Raw genomic sequence first — 20,534 nt, 5'->3', positions numbered from 1 at the left:
GTTACGCTCTCAGAATTATATCGATTTACTTCAAAGTCCACATCGTGATGAGTCCTTAGGTGAATTTTCTTTGTTTCAGAAATTGCATGGTCTTCGAAATCCATCCTCTCCAAGACATAGCGTCTTGCATGGCATGGGATAAGCTATACTCGAATTGTAAAAGATGAAAATTACACGTTGAAATAGTTGAAGTCATGCTTAATTATGAAAATAACACTTGTCGTCGTTGTGTACCGTTTCAACTTCGAAGGTCTCCTCGAGCTTAATGCTGAAGCGTCGATCATCGTCCAGGTGAGGCATGTCGCACAGACCTCGATCGTCGTGGCACCAGTCGCACTCCGCCGGGAGACTTTCATCGTCCGATGATGATGACGACATATCCTGGGACAGCTACCAGAATTGCTTGCCGCCCGAACCACCGGCCTCATCGTTGTGGGCCATGTTTCGCTCTAAATAGGAAAAAAGTTTGGTCAAAAAGTTGGTTATTGTCAAGGAACAAGATCATGGTCTCATCATTTAGGGTTTATCGACACCGAGGCACCCTAAAAGCCTAAGCTTTCATCATTTAGGGTTTGTCGACGCCGAGGTACCCTAAAAGTCTAAGCGTACATTATTTAGGTTCTCATCGACACCGAGGCATCCGGGGCAGCCAAGTTAAGTTTTCATCATTTAGGGTTTATCGATGCCGAGGCACCCTAGGTTGGGCCTAATCACTTGGCACTAATCACTTGGCTCTATTGCCACCTAGGTCGACGCCGAGGCACCCTAAAAGCCTAAGCTTTCATCATTTAGGTTTTTATCGACACCAAGGCACCCTAAAAGCCAAGGTTTAATCATTTAGGGTTCGTCGACGCAAAGGCACCCTAAAAGCCTAAGCTTTCATCATTTAGGGCCGGGGTATATTAGTACTTAATCAAGTAGCAGATGGTCTAACTAATGGTTTTGGAGTCAAGGAACATAATTTAGCTTGTAACAAAAGATGGGAATGATATCTATCTATCACCAATCTTGACTGGGAGTGTTGGGCTGAGCATAACAGGGTGATAATGAAGCATTAGTAGATTGCATCTTACATGTCCAGCTCTACTTTCTCGTGGCTTTTTGTCCCACTGATTGGATATATATTGCATGTACACAGAATATCTCAGATAGAGGAATACAGCTAGTTTCCAATAATTGCCAAGGAACAATTTTGGAAATCTACAGATTAAGTACTAAGATACCCCGGCCCATGCATTAGTCGCAAGTACCCCATATGCCCTATTTTTAGCAAAGTCATGCTAAAATTCACGGAAAATTTCAGCATGACCTTTGCTGAAAATAGGACATATGGAGTACCCGAATTTGCCGGAACGGAAGTTAATCGACATTCCGGCAAACTCAAGGGCCTCTCGGGGTACCTGCAAAATCATTGAGCAGGAAGCCCCCAACAGCACCCGAAGTATATGTAACAAAAAACAGGTGACAAAACTTGCACACCCCTCTCCGCTTAACGAGGCATGGAAACAGTGCCAGGACAGCAACCAAACACTGTCCAGGCACAGTTTAGGGAGGCTCCAAGCTAGACACGATTCAGTGTGGACACTATCCAAACAGACCCTAAATGACTGGGGATACTTGTAGAAACTTAGTTTAGCTCCTTCCACACATAGATAAGCAGTTAGGAAAAAGACACAATTTCCTATAAGAACTTGAAAAAGAAACTACGCCATATGTACTTCAAGACTTCAAGTATATAGCCATAAAAAATAGTTCATGCATGTATGAGCCGTGGATCGTGCTGTTTGCGAAAAGAGTAAACCCATAGGGGGCAACTTACCTGTTGTTTCAGGCTATCTCTCTCTTGTGCTATCTCTCTCTTGTGCTATCTCTCTCTTGTGCTATCTCTCTCTTGCAAAAAAGTGCAGTTCCTTTAAAGTTTCAAATTTGCACTTGCATTGCATTTAAACATGCCCATTGGTTGTGGGTGAACCATTCAGAACAATCAGCCATGGCAATGTCACATTTCAGCACCAAAGTGGCTTGCACTTCTTTTTAGTTGAACTTTTTTTAATAGACAAACAACCAAATGCTCAGAACTACTACTACTACCACTAGATCATTTTCCTCTAGAACAGAACCAAACATTTTTTAATATAAAAATACGCAGTTCAAAGATTTTGGCACAAGAAGCCGAGTTCATGTCATACCAACAGTGCTTGAAGATCGAAGTTGTAGTTGTGAGCACTTGCAGATTCTTCAGCAGTTAAGCCACGGTAAAATGAATCCTACAAAACTAAAGGCCATACTAAAAATCAAGCATGATTCTACTACAGGATCCCTAGCAGGCTCGTAACGCAAAGCATTTCCAATCGCAAAAGAGGAGTACTGGGGGAAGGATGCGCGTACACTTGAGGGAGGCGGTGTACTGGGGGAAGCAGGAGGAGTCGGCGATCCGGGCCGCGCTGGGGTAGGGCCGGAGTTGAGGTGGAGCGGAGACCGAAGTTGAGGTGGAGCTCGAACGAATCCTCCAAGACGGCGTAGCAGAGCTTGGCGCAGCTCCTAGGCACGACGATGGAGCACGGGGTGGTCGGTGGCCGTGGTGACGCGCGGTGGCCGTGCTAGGGGAGGCAGGGGCCGCGGAGGGTTCGGCCGGCTGGGCGCGCCGCGGCGGAGGGCCGGCAGCGGCGGCAGGGGCAGCGCAAGACCACAGTGGCGGCGGCGTCACTGACGGCGTGCAGGCGCGGCGGACGGAGGGGGCGGAGCAAGGGGGCGGCGGCGTAAGGTTGGGGTCGGGTGCGGGATCTGGCGAGGGAGGGAGGGAGGCCACAGTGCGAGGGGAATAGGTGGAGTGGGGGAGGGTTAGCAATGGCGCACCTCCCCCTAGTGCGCCATAAGTACGACGATTCTAATGGCGCACCTCCCCCTCGTGCGCCATTAGAATTTTGTTTCAATTACTAGCCCGACTGGTCAGGTTATATTCCACCTAACCCTATCTCCATCAGAACACGCCCACTAGCCCGACTGGTCAGCACGCAGCACACACACTAGGAGGTCCTGGGTTAGATTCCCAGGCTCCCCAATTTTTGTTTTTGTGCATTTAAAATGTTGTTTGATATTTATTTGTGTTTAAATATGTTCAAACTTGTTTAAATCATGACATTAATATTTTTTTATAAAAACAGTAATAATTTTTTAAAAAATATCATCAAATTTGTTATTTGAAAATATTTATGAATATGAAAAAATATCATCAAATTTATTATTTGAAAATATCATCAAAATTTTTATTTGAAAATATAATCAAATTTGTTTTTTTGCAATTTTAGTTGCATTCATTTGTGACGATGGAGCGGGCCGGGGAGGGTGCTGGGGAGAGGGTGCGGTGGGTCGTCAGCGACGGTGGAGTGGGGGAGGGTGCGGGCCGGGGGTCGGCGGCGGCGGCCGGTGGAGCGGGGGAGGGTAATAGTTTAAACTAGTAAAAAATATAAATATATATACTAATGGCGCACCGTGTAATAGTGCGCCATTACTAGTTTAAACTAGTAATGGCGCACTGTGAAACGGTGCGCCATTAGTAGTTTTGCAAAAGAAAGAATAAGAGAAAAATTACAGTAATGGCGCACTCTCTGCCTGGTGCGCCATTACTAGTTAGAACTAGTAATGGCGCATTGTCGACCTGATGCACCATTAGTATGTATGGAAAAATGGAAAAAAAATTAATACTAGTGGCGCACCCTGTTTCTGGTGCGCCATTAGTATATAGTAGTGGCGCACTATTTTCCTGGTGCGTCATTAGTATAAATCCTATCTATAGCCATTTTCCTAGTAGTGATGATTCTAACACCCATGGAGCTTTGGTGCTGATCATGTTTTGCTCGTGGAAGAGGATTAGTCAACGAGTCTGCAACATTCAGATCCGTATGTATCTTGCAAATCTCTATGTCTCCAACCTGGACTAGTTCCCGGATGGAATTGAGGCGTCTCTTGATGTGCTTGGTTCTCCTGTGAAATCTGGATTCCTTTGCCAGGGCCATTGCACCAGTATTGTCACAAAAGATTTTCATTGGACCCGATGCACTAGGTATGACACCTAGATCGGATATGAACTCCTTCATCCAGACTCCTTCATTTGCTGCTTCCGAAGCAGCTATGTACTCCACTTCACACGTAGATCCCGCCGCAACGCTTTGTTTAGAACTGCACCTGCTGACAGCTCCACCGTTTAATGTAAACACGTATCCGGTTTGCGATTTAGAATCGTCCGGATCAGTGTCAAAGCTTGCATCAACGTAACCATTTACTATGAGCTCTTTGTCACCTCCATATATGAGAAACATATCCTTAGTCCTTTTCAGATATTTCAGGATGTTCTTGACCGCTGTCCAGTGATCCACTCCTGGATTACTTTGGTACCTCCCTGCTAGACTTATAGCAAGACACACATCAGGTCTGGTACATAGCATTGCATACATGATAGAGCCTATGGCTGAAGCATAGGGAACATCTTTCATTTTTTCTCTATCTTCTGCATTGGTCGGGCATTGAGTCTTACCCAATTTCACACCTTGTAACACAGGCAAGAATCCTTTCTTTGCTTGATCCATTTTGAACTTCTTCAAAATTTTGTCAAGGTATGTGCTTTGTGAAAGTCCAATTAAGCGTCTTGATCTATCTCTATAGATCTTAATGCCCAATATGTAAGCAACTTCACCAAGGTCTTTCATTGAAAAACTCTTATTCAAGTATCCCTTTATGCTATTCAAATATTCTATATCATTTCCGATTAGTAATATGTCATCTACATATAATATCAGAAATGCTATAGAGCTCCCACTCACTTTCTTGTAAATACAGGCTTCTCCAAAAGTCTGTACAAAACCAAATGCTTTGATCACACTATCAAAGCGTTTATTCCAACTCCGAGAAGCTTGCACCAGTCCATAAATGGATCGCTGGAGCTTGCATACTTTTTAGCTCCCTTTGGATCGACAAAACCTTCTGGTTGCATCATATACAACTCTTCTTCCAGAAATCCATTCAGGAATGCAGGACATCCATCTGCCAAATTTCATAATTATAAAATGTGGCAATTGCTAACATGATTCAGACAGGCTTAAGCATCGCTACGGGTGAGAAGGTCTCATCGTAGTCAATCCCTTGAACTTGTCGAAAACCTTTTGCGACAAGTCGAGCTTTGTAGACAGTAATATTATCGTCAGCGTCAGTCTTCTTCTTGAAGATCCATTTATTCTCAATTGCTTGCCGATCATTGGGCAAGTCAACCAAAGTCCATACTTTGTTCTCATACATGGATCCCATCTCAGATTTCATGGCTTCAAGCCATTTTGCGGAATCTGGGCTCACCATCGCTTCTTCATAGTTCGTAGGTTCATCATGATCTAGTAGCATGACTTCCAGAACAGGATTACCGTACCACTCTGGTGCGGATCTTACTCTGGTTGATCTATGAGGTTCAGTAGTATCTTGTTCTGAAGTTTCATGATCATCATCATTAGCTTCCTCACTAATTGGTGTAGGTGTCAAAAAAAAGTGTTTCTGTGATGTACTACTTTCCAATAAGGGAGCAAGTACAGTTACCTCGTCAAGTTCTACTTTCCTCCCACTCACTTCTTTCGAGAGAAACTCCGTCTCTAGAAAGTTTCCGAATTTAGCAACAAAAGTCTTGCCTTCGGATCTGTGATAGAAGGTCTATCCAATAGTTTCCTTTGGATATCCTATGAAGACACATTTCTCCGATTTGGGTTCGAGCTTATCAGGTTGAAGCTTTTTCACATAAGCATCACAACCCCAAACTTTCAGAAACGACAACTTTGGTTTCTTGCTAAACCACAGTTCATAAGGCGTCGTCTCAACGTATTTTGATGGTGCCCTATTTAACGTGAATGCGGCTGTCTCTAGAGCATATCCCCAAAACGATAGCAGTAAATCAATAAGAGACATCATAGATCGCACCATATCTAGTAAAGTATGATTACGACGTTCGGACATACCATTATGCTGTGGTGTTCCGGGTGGCGTGAGTTGCGAAACTATTCCGCATTGTTTCAAATGTACACCAAACTCGTAACTCAAATATTCTCCTCCTCGATCAGATCGTAGGAATTTTATTTTCTTGTTACGATGATTTTCAACTTCACTCTGAAATTGTTTGAACTTTTCAAATGTTTCAGACTTATGTTTCATTAAGTAGATATACCCATAGCTGCTTAAGTCATCTGTGAAGGTGAGAAAATAACGATATCCGCCACGAGCCTCAACATTCATCGGACCACATACATCTGTATGTATGATTTCCAACAAATCTGTTGCTCTCTCCATAGTACCGGAGAACGGTGTTTTTGTCATCTTACCCATAAGGCACGGTTCGCAAGTACCAATTGATTCATAATCAAGTGGTTCCAAAAGCCCATCAGTATGGAGTTTCTTCATGCGTTTTACACCGATATGACCCAAATGGCAGTGCCACAAATAAGTTGCACTATCATTATCAACTCTGCATCTTTTGTCTTCAACATTATGAATATGTGTGTCACTACTATTGAGATTTAATAAGAATAGACCACTCTTTAAGGGTGCATGACCATAAAAGATATTACTCATATAAATAGAACAACCATTATTCTCTGATTTAAATGAATAACCGTCTCGCATCAAACAAGATCTAGATATAATGTTCATGCTTAACGCTGGCACCAAATAACAATTATTTAGGTCTAATACTAATCCCGAAGGTAGCGTGCCGATCGCGATTACATCGACTTTGGAACCATTTCCCACGCGCATCGTCACCTCATCCTTAGCCAATCTTCGCTTAATCCGTAGTCCCTATTTCGAGTTGCAAATGTTAGCAACAGAACCAGTATCAAATACCCAGGTGCTACTGCAAGTATTAGTAACGTACACATCAATAACATCTATATCACATATACCTTTGTTCACCTTGCCATCCTTCTTATCCGCCAAATACTTGGGGCAGTTCCGCTTCCAGTGACCAGTCTGCTTGCAGTAGAAGCACTCAGTTTCAGGCTTAGGTCCAGGTTTGGGTTTCTTCTCTTGAGTAGCAACTTGCTTGCTGTTCTTTTTGAAGTTCCCCTTCTTCTTTCCTTTGCCCTTTTTCTTGAAACTAGTGGTCTTGTTGACCATCAACACTTGATGCTCCTTCTTGATTTCTACCTCCGCAGCTTTCAGCATTGCGAAGAGCTCGGGAATAGTCGTATTCATCCCTTGCATATTATAGTTCATCACGAAGCTCTTGTAGCTTGGTGGCAGTGATTGGAGAATTCTGTCAATGACGCAATCATCTGGAAGATTAACTACCAATTGAACCAAGTGATTATTATACCCAGACATTTTGAGTATATGCTCACTGACAGAACTGTTCTCCTCCATCTTGCAGCTATAGAACTTATTGGAGACTTCATATCTCTCAATCCGGGCATTTGCTTGAAATATTAACTTCAACTCCTGGAACATCTCATATGCTCCATGATGTTCAAAACGTCGTTGAAGTCCTGATTCTAAGCCGTAAAGCATGGCACACTGAACTATCGAGTAGTCATCGGCTTTGCTCTGCCAGACGTTCATAAACATCTGGTGTTGCTCCAGCAGCAGGCCTGGCACCCAACGGTGCTTCCAGGACGTAATTCTTCTGTGCAGCAATGAGGATAATCCTCAAGTTACGGACCCAGTCCGTGTAATTGCTACCATCATCTTTCAACTTTGCTTTCTCAAGGAACGCATTAAAATTCAACGGAACAACAGCATGGGCCATCTATCTACAATCAAACATAAACAAGCAAGATACTATCAGGTACTAACTTCATGATAAATTTAGGTTCAATTAATCATATTACTAAAGAACTCCAACTTAGATAGACATCCCTCTAATCCTCTAAGTGATTACGTGATCCAAATCAACTAAACCATGTCTGATCATCACGTGAGATGGAGTAGTTTCATTGGTGAACATCACTATGTTGATCATATCTACTATATGATTCACGCTCGACCTTTCGGTCTCCGTGTTCCGAGGCCATATCTGTATATGCTTGGCTCGTCAAGAATAAGCTGAGTATTCCACGTGTGCAACTATTTTGCACCCGTTGTATTTGAACGTAGAGCCTATCGCACCCGATCATCACGTTGTGTCTCAGCACGAAGACCTTTCACAACGGTGCATACTCAGGGAGAACACTTCTTGATAATTAGTGAGAGATCATCTTCAAATGCTACCGTCAATCAAAGCAAGATAAGATGCATAAAAGATAAACATCACATGCAATCAATATAAGTGATATGATATGGCCATCATCATCTTGTGCTTGTGATCTTCATCTTCGAAGCACCATCGTGATCACCATCGTCACCGGCGCGACACCTTGATCACCATCGTAGCATCGTTGTCGTCTCGCCAATCTTATGCTTCCACGACTATCACTACCGCTTAGTGATAAAGTAAAGCATTACAGCGCAATTGCATTGCATACAATAAAGGGACAACCATATGGCTCCTGCCAGTTGCCGATAACTTGGTTACAAAACATGATCATCTCATACAATAAAATTTAGCATCATGTCTTGACCATATCACATCACAACATGCCCTGCAAAAACAAGTTAGACGTCCTCTACTTTGTTCTTGCAAGTTTTACGTGGCTGCTACGGGCTTAAGCAAGAACCAATCTTTCCTACGCATCAAAACCACAACGATAGTTTTTCAATTTGGTGCTCTTTTAAACTTCGCAAGGACCGGGCGTAGCCACACTCGGTTCAACTAAAGTTGGAGAAACTGACACCCGCTAGCCACCTTTGTGCAAAGCACGTCGGGAGAACCGGTCTCGCGTAAGCGTACGCGTAATGTCGGTCCGGGCCACTTCGTCCAACAATACCGCCGAACCAAAGTATGACATGCTGGTAAGCAGTATGACTTATATCGCCCACAACTCACTTGTGTTCTACTCGTGCATATAATATCAACACATAAAACCTAGGCTCTGATACCACCGTTGGGGAACGTAGTAATTTCAAAAAAAATCCTACGCACACGCAAGATCATGGTGATGCATAGCAACGAGAGGGGAGAGTGTGATCTACGTACCCTTGTAGAACGACAGCGGAAAGTTAGCACAACGCGGTTGATGTAGTCGTACGTCTTCACGGCCCGACCGATCAAGCACCGAAACTACGGCACCTCCGAGTTTTAGCACACGTTCAGCTCGATGACGATCCCCGGACTCCGATCCAGCAAAGTGTCGGGGAAGAGTTCCGTCAGCACGACGGCGTGGTGACAATCTTGATGTTCTACCGTCGCAGGGCTTCGCCTAAGCACCGCTACAATATTATCGAGGATTATGGTGGAAGGGGGCACCGCACACGGCTAAGAAAACGATCACGTGGATCAACTTGTGTGTCTAGGGGTGCCCCCTGCCCCCGTATATAAAGGAGCAAGGGGAGGAGGCCGTCCGGCCCTATAGGCACGCCAAGGAGTCCTCCTCCTAGTAGGAGTCCTAGGAGTAGGACTCCTGCTAGGAGGGGGAAGGAAGTGGGTAAGGAGAAGGAAAGGGGGGCGCCGCCCTCCCTCTCCTAGTCCAATTCGGACCAGGGGGAGGAGGCGCGCGGCCCACCCTGGCTGCCCTTCTCTTTCTCCACTAAGGCCCATATGGCCCATCACTTCTCCTGGGGGGTTCCGGTAACCATTCGGTACTCCGGTTTTCTCCGAAATCACCCGGAACACTTCCGGTGTCCGAATATAGTCGTCCAATATATCAATCTTTATGTCTTGACCATTTCGAGACTCCTCGTTATGTCCGTGATCACATCCGGGACTCCGAACTGACTTCGGTACATCAAAACTCATAAACTCATAATATAACTGTCATCGAAACCTTAAGCGTGCGGACCCTACGGGTTCGAGAACAATGTAGACATGACCGAGACATGTCTCGGTCAATAACCAATAGCGGAACCTGGATGCTCATATTGGCTCCTACATATTCTACGAAGATCTTTATCGGTCAGACCGCATAACAACATATGTTGTTCCCTTTGTCATCAGTATGTTACTTGCCCGAGATTCGATCGTCGGTATCTCAATACCTAGTTCAATATCGTTACCGGCAAGTCTCTTTACTCGTTTCGTAATACATCATCTCGCAAATAACTCATTAGTTGCAATGCTTGCAAGGCTTATGTGATGTGCATTACCGAGAGGGCCCAGAGATACCTCTCCGACAATCGGAGTGACAAATCCTAATCCCTAAATATGCCAACCCAACATTTACCTTTGGAGACACCTGTAGAGCTCCTTTATAATCACTCAGTTACGTTGTGATGTTTGGTAGCACACAAAGTGTTCCTCTGGAAAACGGGAGTTGCATAATCTCATAGTCATAGGAACATGTATAAGTCATGAAGAAAGCAATAACAACATACTAAACGATCGGGTGCTAAGCTAATGTAATGGGTCAGGTCAATCACATCATTCTCCTAATAATGTGATCCCATTAATCAAATGACAACACATGTCTATGGTTAGGAAACATAACCATCTTTGATTAATGAGCTAGTCAAGTAGAGGCATACTAGTGAAGTTTGGTTTGTCTATGTATTCACACAAGTATTATGTTTCCGGATAATACAATTCTGGCATGAATAATAAACATTTATCATGATATAAGGAAATAAAATAATAACATTATTATTGCCTCTAGGGCATATTTCCTTCAGCTAAGCCCCCGAGTGGGAGGCTGGCTCACCACTCGGTAGGATTTTCAAATACTTAGGCGAGTACTGGACTGCAGCTAAGCCCCCGAGTGGGAGGTTCGCTCACTACTCGGTAGGATTTTCAAATACTTAGGCGAACCGGGTTCGCAGCTAAGCCCCCGATTGGGAGGCTAGCTCACCACTCGGTAGGATTTTCAAACACTTAGGCGAAACGGGTTCGCAGCTAAGCCCCCAAGTGGGAGGCTGGCTCAACACTGGGTAGGAAATTATTTTTACAAACTTAGGCGAAACGGATTCGCAGCTAAGCCACCCGCTGGGGGATTTCTCACGAAAACAAAAATAATAGCAATCACTGGGAAAATTATAACGCTCTTGTCTTTGATAAATAAACTACAAAAGTTTTTCTTATTACATCTCATCCGAGTGAGAATTCAAGTATAAAAGGGGCGGAGCAGCTCTGCATTCTAGGCTCGTGCCTCATCAATCTGGCGATCGACATTATAAAGGTGGTACGCTCCATTGTGGAGGACTCTGGTGACTATGAAGGGACCTTCCCAAGTAGGAGCGAGTTTGTGCGGTTTCTGTTGATCCACACGGAGGACCAAGTCTCCTTCTTGGAAGGCTCGACTCTTCACATTTCTGGCATGGAATCAACGCAAGTCTTGCTAATAGATGGTCGATCGGATCATGGCCATTTCTCTTTCTTCTTCCAGGAGGTCGACTGCGTCCTGCCGGGCTTGTTCTGCTTCATCTTCAGAGTAGAGCTCGACTCAGGGTGCGTTGTGAAGCAGGTCACTCGGCAAAACTGCTTCGGCTCCGTAGACCAGAAAGAATGGGGCTCTTCCGGTCGATCGGTTCGGGGTTGTCCTCAATCCCCAAAGAACTAATGGAAGCTCGTTGACCCATGCACCTGCTGCGTGCTTGAGATCGCGCATTAGTCGGGGTTTCAGTCCTTTGAGAATTAAGCCGTTTGCTCTTTCCGCTTGTCCATTCGACTGGGGGTGAGCGACCGAAGCATAGTCGACTCGTGTGCCCTGAGAGGCGCAAAAGGCTCTAAATTTGTCGGAATCAAAGTTTGACCCATTGTCAGTGATGATGCTGTGGGGAACTCCATATCTGAATATCAACTCTCTGATGAAACTGATAGCAGTGCAAGCATCAAGATTCTTGATAGGCTTAGCTTCAATCCATTTGGTGAACTTGTCGACTGCTACTAGCACATGAGTGAGGCCGCTCCTGCCCGTTCTCAATGGTCCAACCATGTCCAGTCCCCAAACAGCGAAGGGCCGGACGAGTGGAATGATTTTCAGGGCTGACGCGGGCTTGTGCGACATATTGGAGTAAAATTGACATCCTTCACATTTGTCGACTATCTCTTTCGCCATTTCATTCGCTCTTGGCCAGTAGAATACCGCTCGGTACGCTTTAGCCACAATGGTCCGAGAGGACGCATGATGACCATAGGTCCCCGAGTGGATATCATCAAGGATTATCTGGCCTTCTTCTGGTGTTATACACTTCTGACTGACTCCAGTCGCGCTTTCTCTATACAACTGTCCCTTTATGACTATAAAGGCCTTGGATCGACGGACGATCTGTCGAGCCTCTCCTTCGTCCTCTGGGAGTTCTTTCCTTAGGATGTACACGATGTACGGTATTGTCCAGTCGGGAGTGATGACCAAAACTTCCATGATCAGGTCGACCACAGCTGGAACTTCAACTTCAGTCGGATCCGTGGCACTTTTTGGCTGCGAGGCTTCTTCAGTGAAGGGATCCTCCTGAACTGATGGTGTGTGGATGTGTTCCAAAAACACATTGCTGGGAATGGCTTCTCTTTTGGAACCTATTTTCGCCAAATCATCCGCTGCTTGATTTTTCAGTTGGGGTATGTGATGAAGTTCTAACCCCTCGAATTTCTTCTCCAGCTTTCTCACTGCATTTCAATAACCATTCATGGCTGGACTTCTGACGTCCCACTCCTTCATCACCTGATTAACCACCAAATCTGAGTCGCCATAGACTATGAGGCGACGGACGCCGAGTGAAATGGCCATGCGCAACCCATATAAAAGTGCTTCATATTCTGCCTCGTTATTGGAGGAATCAAAGTGGATTTGAAGAACATATCTGAGCTTATCTCCTCGGGCGGAGACCAATACTACCCCGACACCGGAACCATTCGGCATTTTGGAACCGTCAAAGAACATGGTCCAATGCTCCGAGTGAACCTGAGTCGGCAGTTGCTGTTGAATCCACTCGGCGACAAAATCTTCTATTGCCTGGGACTTGATAGCTTTCTTTGCCTCAAACTTGATATCTAGAGGAAGGAGTTCAATCGTCCATTTTGCCACTCGACCAGTTGCATCTCTGTTATGCAGGATCTCTGACAATGGAGCGTCGCTGACGACTGTAATGGAATGATCAGAGAAGTAGTGAGCAACCTTCTTTATGGTCATATAAATCCCATATACAAGCTTCTGATAATGAGGATATCTTTGCTTCGAGGGGGTCAAAACTTCAGAAATATAATATATTGGGCGCTGAACTTTGAAGGCTTTTCCTTCTTCTTCCCGCTCGACCATAAGTACCGTACTGACGACTTGTCCCGTGGCTACGATGTAAAGCAACAAAGGCTCTTTGCTGATTGGGGCAGCAAGCACCGGCTGGGTGGAGAGCAGAGCTTTGAGCTCTGCAAACGCTGCATCAGCTTCAAGAGTCCACTCGAACTTGTCTGACTTCTTCATCAGTCGGTAAAGAGGCAATGCCTTTTCACCGAGACGAGATATGAATCGACTGAAAGCGGCCAGGCAACCAGTAAGCTTCTGGACGTCGTGCACTCGCACAGGACTTTTCATTCGGAGTATAGTACCGACTTTTTCTGGATTGGCGTCGATTCCTCGTTCAGAAACGAGAAAACCGAGTAACTTTTCGCCGGGAACTCCGAATGTGCACTTTGATGGATTAAGCTTTGATATCATACCTCCTGAGGTTGGCGAAGGTTTCAGCAAGGTCAGTCAGCAGGTCAGAACCTTTCCGTGACTTGACCACAATATCATCCATGTATGCTTCCACATTCCAACTGATTTGAGTGAGCAAACACTTCTGAATCATCCTCATGAATGTGGCTCCGGCATTCTTGAGGCCGAACGGCATGGTAACATAACAGAAGCACCCGAATGGAGTGATGAAAGCTCTTTTGATCTCGCCAGGTCCATACAGACGGATCTGATGGTACCCGGAATAGGCGTCTAAAAAAGACAGTCGCTCACATCCCGCAGTCGAGTCGACTATCTGGTCGATGCGGGGGAGAGGAAAATGATCTTTCGGGCAGGCCCGATTGATATGTTTAAAGTCAATGCACATGCGAAGTGACTTGTCCTTCTTGGGGACCATGACAACGTTGGCGAGCCACTCGGAGTGGTAGATCTCTCGGATAAACTCCGCTGCTAAGAGCCGAGCCACCTCCTCGCCAATAGCCTTTCTCTTTTGGACGGCGGACCGTCGGAGATGTTCTTTGACAGGTTTTACTTTTGAGTCGACTCGTAGGCGGTGCTCAGCCAGCCCCCTGGGAACACCCGACATGTCAGAAGGCTTCCATGCGAAAATGTCCTAGTTCTCACGGAGGAATTGGATGAGCGCTACTTCCTATTTGGAGTCGAGTGTTGTTGAGATATGAGTCGGAGCAGCACTGGGATCGGTCGCGTGAATGTGAGCCGGCTTCGTTTCGCCAGACGACTGAAAAGCTGATTCTGTAGCGGGCTTCTTGGCTCGCAACAAATCACTCGGGTCTGCAGTCTTCTGGTATTCCTGCAGCTCCACCACTGCCATCTGAGCATCAGCGATCTTTGAACCTTTCTAAAAACACTCTTCTGCTTTCTTCCGATTGCCCGTAACAGTGATCACACCTTTGGGACCAGGCATCTTCAATGTGAGATATACATAACATGGTCGAGCCATGAAGCGTGCATAAGCCGGCCTGCCCAAAATAGCGTGATAAGCACTTTGGAAATCCACAACATCGAATGTCAACTTTTCTTTGCGGTAATTCTTGGAATCACCGAAAACCACATCAAGAGCAATTTGGCCGAGCGACTCAGCCTTCTTCCCAGGAATGACTCCATGGAAACTCATGTTGCTGGTACCGAGTCTGGACATCGGAATGCCCATCCCTTTCAGCGTCTCAGCATATAGTATGTTCAAACCACTGCCACCGTCCATCTAGACCTTGGTCAGTCGAGTGCCTTCAACAACTGGGTCGACCACCAAAGCTTGCCTCCCAGGAGTGGCAATGTGCGTTGGGTGATCGGACGGGTCGAATGTGATGGCAGTCTGAGACCACTTCAGATAACTGGGTGTCGCCGGAGCAACCATATTCACCTCACGGTTGATAACTTTCAGTCGACTTTTGCTTTCAACATCAGCAAAAATCATCAAGGTGGAATTGACCTGGGGGTATCCATCATCACTGTCTTCCTTGTCCCCAACTTTGTCCGACTCCTTTTCTTTATCTTTGGGTTGTTTGCCCAGGAACTGCTGGATCAAGAGCCTACACTGTCGAGTGGTATCTTTCGGGTAAATGAACTTAACCTGTTCATCTTTCTTGGTGTGGATGTGACATGGAAAATCCAACACATCATTTCCGTCTTGGTCTTTAACTTTCTTGGGGTTCCAAGGCCCTTTGGGTTTCCCCTTAAACTTTCCTTGAGTCACAGCCAAGGCCTCCCCAGGAGCAGCTGGCTCGGCTTTCCGCTTCTGTTTCCGATTGGAATTTCCTCCTCCGGTTTCTTGGGCGACTGACTTGTATTTGCCACTCCAGAGTCGATCCTCATCTTCACCATTAGCGTACTTGGTGGCAATCTCCATCATCCGATTCAGAGACATGTCTCCGGTTCGACCGAATTTCAGATTCAGTTCTCTGTACTTGACGCCTTCTTTGAAGGCACAGACTGCTTGGTGATCAGGTACATTCTCTACCATGTGATGTAACGTGATCCATCTCTGGATGTAATCCCTCAAAGTTTCATTCGGCTTCTGCACGCAGGACCGCAGTTCCGTCAGCCCTGCCGGTCGCTTGCATGTTCCTTCAAACATGCTGACAAACACTCGGGCGAGATCTTCCCAAGTGTAAATGCTGCTGGGTGCTAACTGATTCAGCCACGCTCTGGCCGAACCCTCCAACATTAGAGGCAGGTGCTTCATGGCCACTTCATCATTGCCACCGCCAATCTGGACAGCCACTCGGTAGTCTTCAAGCCAAATATCGGACTTGGGCTCACCAGTGAACTTACTGACTCCAGTCGCCAACCTGAAGTTGGGAGGAATCACAGCGGCCCAGATGGCTCTACTAAAGCACTCTGGCCCCGAAACATGTACTCTGCTGCTGGTAGGTGCATCTCTGTCGTGACCTTCTCGGCGAGCTCTGTTCCTGTCGACCAAACCTTGAACGAGAATGGATCTCGCATCAAAGCCTAGTTCCCTGGGGTCGACTGGAAACCTTCGCCCAACACTATGAGGGCGCCTGTCATCCTGCTGTCGAGGCACATACGATCCACTCCTCGGGGAAGGGGTGGGCACTCAACGTCGATCGTCACGATCGAATCGGTGATCATACTGCTCACGGTTCCCGTACTGATCACGCCGGTCCCCACGTCCCTCACGCCTCGGGGGCGATCTTGGGCTATGAGCCGACTGGACTGTGTCTGCAGCAATGGATCTGCTATGAATCTTGTTCCGCGACTGAGGAACAGCGGAATTCTGGTCTCCTGCTGCCCGGAGTAATGCTCTGATCTGCATCAAGCCTCTGCCGGCCTCTGACTGGGAAGGCTGAATCGACTCTGCTATACGGGCTGCAGCTGCTAAATTCTGAATCGGAGTTCGATATACCTGCGGGGGCGGAAAGAGCTGACGTCGACTGGATTATGAAACCCGTTGTCGCGCATGCTCGTCGAGTGCTCGCTGGAGGTTCTCCAGTCGAGTGCGCTCGGCCAAGTTTGCCAGGCGCGCGTCCTCCAAGGCACGAGCCTCGGGGGTTTCTCCAACGATAGGAGTGTGCAGTGCATCCATGTTCCGGCGATGAAGTTCTTCTCTCTGCAGCGACGTGAGAGGCTCGGGGAGATATTCCTCATGGGGACGCGACGGGTCACCTCCACCTGCGCCTCCGTCGGTGCGCGGAAAACCGGGAGGACTAGGCGGTCCATCGACCATCAGAACCTCCGCCGCCGGATCACTACTGTCGCACTCGGATGCGGTCTCTGCGGAGCCAGTTGACAAGTCGAACAGGCCATAGAGGGTTTCATCAGGCTCGATCGCCGCGACTTGAGGGGTGGCCGACTGGCGTGCCACCGCGTGTCTCACCCACCGCTGAAGTCTCGACCGACCGGAGCGCTTGCGCTGGCGGGAAACAGGGAGGGAGGACAACACAGGAGCCGACCGATAATGGGTAGACGGTTGCCGCAAGAGGACGCCGCGGACGCACGCGCGTAAGTGCGTTGCCCCGCGGACAGGGAGTGCGTCCACGTCGAGCGGAGCCTCCTGAAGCCAAGCGGAGTCGTCGGCGATGAATGTGAGCGCGCCAAGACGGATCTCGCGGCCCTCCACCAAAACTCCACCAGAAACCATGATGATTTGGATCGGAAAAGATCGCAACTCCAACAAATCGCTAAAACACCTGCCCCACGGTGGGCACCAACTGTCGTGGTTCTAGGTCTGACAATAATGTAGGGGGGTAGGTATGGAGAGGCAAGATCTTAGCTATGGAGTAGTTGTAAGCACACGAGGTTTTACGAGTTCAGGCCCTTCTCGGAGGAAGTAATAGCCCTACGTCTCGGAGCCTGGAGGCGGTCGACTGGATTATGTGTGTACGAATTACAGGGGTGCGAACCCTTTACACTGAGGAGGGGGGTGGCTTATATAGAGTTCGCCGGACCCCTCCGGCCCTCAGTTATGCAGGGTTTTAAATACATTAAGGTTGGGTGTTACTGGTAACGCCCCTAATAAAGTGCTATGATGATCATAAAAGCTACTTAATGACCGACAGTTAGCGTGCGGAGTGACTTTAGGTCTCCTGGCCGTCGAGTGGTTGGATCTTGGTCGAGCGATTGCTTCTTGGTCGAGTGTCTTCGAGTCTGTCGAGTGGAACACCTCCAAGTCGATTGAAAGGTGATTTCTTCTAGAGATGTCCTTAGATAGGGCAGTTGGGACAGGTCCATGACCCTACCCTAGGTACATAGCTTCATCACCACCCATGAAGTCCTTGAACAATGAGGATGCTGCCTTGCGTGGCCGATATGAATCAGGGGACATGCGGGGCTCCATGGCATCATTGCTGGAAACAATAGTAGCAGCAGTACTCGCTTCAGGTACGTGCTCCTCTAATCAATAAATCCACAATTATGTATCGCACAATCTCATCGGTCAACGATGCTGCCGGCATGTCGCCCAGGTTGTTGTTTTGGTGTATTACGGCCGGGGTGCCATACTAAAGCTTTTCCCCATGAATAATCCATGAAGAAATTACGTAAGCTAAAGATCCATAACCCACGTTTCTTTTGTCTCTTCTCAGTTCTCCAAGACAAGGCAATTAGGTCATCTGAAGAATCCTCGAGGTGTACTACGGCCGGGGTGCCAGACTAAAGCTTTTCCCCATGAATAATCCATGAAGCAATTATGTAAGCTAAAGATTCATAACTCACGTGGGTAATTTGCACGACAGGGTCCTAGCTAATTTATGATTGTGACGACAATAGACTACCAATGCCTGAAGATTTGCGGTGTGACTCAAATTTCATGTTGTTAGAAATCAACAATGGAGACTTTAGTTTTGTCATGTATATTCATACGAATTTCTTATTTAACAGATCATAAAAGTTTATTCTATAATCAGATCTTGGAATGTTTTCAAATTTTTCAGAGAAGAAAGAACTCTAGAGGTGTGGACGTTTGTCATATTTTTAGGGGGAATCAAGTCTGCAGAATACACACTGATTTTAGGAATTTGGATGTTACCCATGGTCAGACACGGATGTAGTTTATGAGCAAGTATCTTAGAGCATCTCCAACCGCGCCCCCAACAGGCCCCCCCCAAGGCCGTTCTTTAGCGCTGGCGCCAAAAAATCGGCCCAGTCGCGTCCCCACGAGCCTGTTTTTCACCGGATTGGGCCGTAATTGGCGCCGGCGCACCCAACCCGAACCCGGCGCGCTGGGGGCGCCGGCGCGAGCGTTTTGGCGCGAAAGAGTGGCGGGACCGGCGCGTCAGCGAGACGAAGACTGGTCGTCCTCATCGTCTCAGTTTTCCCGCGAGGAATCAATGCCAAGGCTGCCGCCGGTCAGCCTGTCATTCATTCACGGGCGGCGAAGTGCGGCGACGCCGCCCCGCCTTCCGCCACGCGTTCGCACGCGGCCGCCCCCGAGCCGCTATAAAAGGCGCCCCTGGCCACGCCGGTGAGGCACCCATCCATCGGCATCGGCAATCCTCCCCCTCCTCGCCGCCGCACTTCCTCCTCCCCCCCCCCCCCGGCAACCATGAGCGCGAGGTACCCCGGCGACGCGGCGGCGGCCAACGGTTTCGGCCGCCGCTCGCTGCATGAGTGGCAGGCCTACCTCCTCCACGAGGCCAACTACCCCGCGCCGCCCGACGTACGCGCTCCGTCACGGTGGAGGCTCAGCGCCGGCGGGGTCCCTGACCCCCCTCTGCCCGTCCCCGAGACGCCCACCTATTTCCACGCCGAGATCGAGCATGCGCGGGCGTCCCTGACGGTCGCGGAGCGGGCGCTCCCGGAGTACGCCACCGGCAACCACGCGGTGTGGGCGACGTACTTCAAACGCCGGCAGGAGGAACGGCTCGCCTCCACCAACAACACGCCGACGCCGCGCGGCCGCAACAACAGCGAGGGCCGACGCCTGTGGTGGGGCGTCTCGGGCCGCATGCTCAGCGGCGTCCTCGCGCACCTCGAGGGCGGCAACGACCCGGCGTTCGAGTACTCGACCGCTCGGAGCGGCGGCGCGTGGCTGCCGAGGAGGATGATGGGATGGTCAGCCTCCTCTTCCTCCTCCTCCTCCCGATCCTCCTCTCACTCCTCCGGCATGCCGGCGTTAGTCACCGTCAAGCCAGAGCCGTCCGAGACGCCGCTCGGTGGCGCACCCGCGGCGCCGGCCTCGTCATCAACGACGGAGGCCGTGGCTCCTCCTCCTCGGCCCCTCCTCACCTGGTCAAGCCGAAGAGGGCGCCAGGGCTGGCGACGGTGAAGCCAGAGCCGGGGCTCGCCGCCGTGAAGCCGGAGCTTGCTCTCGCCGAGGAGGCCGACCAAGAAGAGGCCACCTTGAAGTGGGCGCGCGAGGACTACGCGCGCATGGAGCTAGACCGCCAGCGCCGCGCCCTGGAGGAGATCGCCGAACGCCGCCGCCGTGAAGCAGCGCGCCGGGGCGAGGGGTCGAGCAGCGGCGCCGGCCGTGTCAAGGAGGAGAGCAGGAGGACGACGCCGACGACAACTACGCCCTGCTCAGCGCCTACTTCGGCCCGTAGTTTAGGGTTTTTTCCGTCCATTTTATTCATGTAAAAAAACGTCTAAATTTCGCCGAAATATGTCGTGTTTGCTGAAATTTGGCCGAACTGTGGGGACGTCTGGGGCCCGACCTGGGGGCGACGGCTGGGGACGTACTCGCCCCCATGCCGAAAAAACCGTCGGCTCGCCCCCAAGCGGCGATTTTCGGTGCGTCTTAGGGGCGCAACGGCTGGAGATGCTCTTATGTTGATGGTGTGTAAGCTTCTCAGCCTCCATTCCACCCCCCCCCCCCCCCCCCCAAAAAAAAAA

The sequence above is a fragment of the Triticum urartu genome, chromosome 3 (assembly GCF_003073215.2).
Source record: "Triticum urartu cultivar G1812 chromosome 3, Tu2.1, whole genome shotgun sequence".
Lineage (NCBI taxonomy): Eukaryota > Viridiplantae > Streptophyta > Magnoliopsida > Poales > Poaceae > Triticum > Triticum urartu.
Note: the sequence above shows the minus strand (reverse complement) of the source record.